A 2181-nucleotide genomic window follows, 5' to 3' on the forward strand; every position below is an offset into this window, starting at 1 on the left:
CCATGACGAACCTACGAACTATGAAGAAGCGATGGTGAGCCCAGATTCCGCAAAATGGCTTGAGGCCATGAAATCTGAGATGGGATCCATGTATGAGAACAAAGTGTGGACTTTGGTTGACTTGCCGATGATCGGCAAGCCATCGAGAATAAATGGATCTTCAAGAAGAGACTGACGCTGAGGTAATGTTACTATCTATAAACTCGATGACGTGTCTGACTAGGGGGTACTCATCACGTCGTCTCCCGATCAGTTGGATTGGGCCGAGGACCCCCATGGCCGCATACTCATGGGCCAGTTCGGACAGCTGCCGCATACAAGGAAGATTCCACAAGACTTGGCGATCAAGACAAGGACTCCTCCCCACCGGCGTATTCGGCTAGGACTCTTGTTATCCTAGGCCTCTGGTGCATTATATAAACCGAGGCCAGGCTAGTCGATAGACATATACAACAATCATACCATATGCTAGCTTCTAGGGTTTTAGCCTCTACGATCTCGTGGTAGATCAACTCTTGTAATACTCATATCATCAATATCAATCAAGCAGGACGTAGGGTATTACCTCCATCAAGAGGGCCCGAACCTGGGTAAACATCGTGTCCCCTGCCTCCTGTTACCATCGATCCTAGACGCATAGTTCGGGACCCCCCCTACCCGAGATCCACCGGTTTTGACACCGACACTCGACTTGTTGCAAAAGGTTTTCGACAAGTTCAAGGGATTGACTACGATGAGACCTTCTCACCCGTAGCGATGCTTAAGTCTGTCCGAATCATGTTAGCAATTGCCGCATTTTATGATTATGAAATTTGGCAAATGGATGTCAAAACTGCATTCCTGAATGGATTTCTGGAAGAAGAGTTGTATATGATGCAACAGAAGGTTTTGTCGATCCAAAGGGAGCTAACAAAGTGTGCAAGCTCCAGCGATCCATTTATGGACTGGTGCAAGCCTCTCGGAGTTGGAATAAACATTTTGATAGTGTGATCAAAGCATATGGTTTTATACAGACTTTTGGAGAAGCCTGTATTTACAAGAAAGTGAGTGGGAGCTCTGTAGCATTTCTAATATTATATGTGGATGACATATTGTTGATTGGAAATGATATAGAATTTCTGGATAGCATAAAAGGATACTTGAATAAGAGTTTTTTAATGAAATACCTCGGTGAAGCTGCTTATATATTGGGCATCAAGATCTATAGAGATAGATCAAGATGCTTAATTGGACTTTCACAAAGCACATACCTTGATAAAGTTTTGAAGAAGTTCAAAATGGATCAAGCTAAGAAAGGGTTCTTGCCTGTGTTACAAGGTGTGAAGTTGAGTAAGACTCAATGCCCGACCACTGCAGAAGATAGAGAGAAAATGAAAAGATGTTCCCTATGCTTCAGCCATAGGCTCTATCATGTATGCAATGTTGTGTACCAGACCTGATGTGTGCCTTGCTATTAGTTTAGCAGGGAGGTACCAAAGTAATCCAGGAGTGGATCACTGGACAGCGGTCAAGAACATCCTGAAATACCTGAAAAGGACGAAGGATATGTTTCTCGTTTATGGAGGTGACAAAGAGCTCGTCGTAAATGGTTACATCGATGCAAGCTTTGACACTGATCCGGACGATTCTAAATCGCAAACCGGATACGTGTTTTTATTAAATGGTGGAGCTGTTAGTTGGTGCAGTTCTAAACAAAGCGTCATAGCGGGATCTACATGTGAAGTGGAATACATAGCTGCTTCGGAAGCAGCAAATGAAGGAGTCTGGATGAAGGAGTTCATATCCGATCTAGGTGCCATACCTAGTGCATCGGGTCCAATGAAAATCTTTTGTGACAATACTGGTGCAATTGCCTTGGCAAAGGAATCCAGATTTCACAAGAGAACCAAGCACATCAAGAGACGCTTCAACTCCATCCGGGATCAAGTCCAGGTGGGAGACATAGAGATTTGCAAGATACATACGGATCTGAATGTTGCAGACCCGTTGACTAAGCCTCTTCCACGAGCAAAACATGATCAACACCAAGGCTCCATGTGTGTTAGAATCATTACTGTGTAATCTAGATTATTGACTCTAGTGCAAGTGGGAGACTGAAGGAAATATGCCCTAGAGGCAATAATAAAGTTATTATTTATTTCCTTATATCATGATAAATGTTTATTATTCATGCTAGAATTG

The sequence above is a fragment of the Triticum urartu genome, chromosome 7 (genome assembly GCF_003073215.2).
Source record: "Triticum urartu cultivar G1812 chromosome 7, Tu2.1, whole genome shotgun sequence".
In the NCBI taxonomy this organism is placed as follows: Eukaryota; Viridiplantae; Streptophyta; class Magnoliopsida; order Poales; family Poaceae; genus Triticum; species Triticum urartu.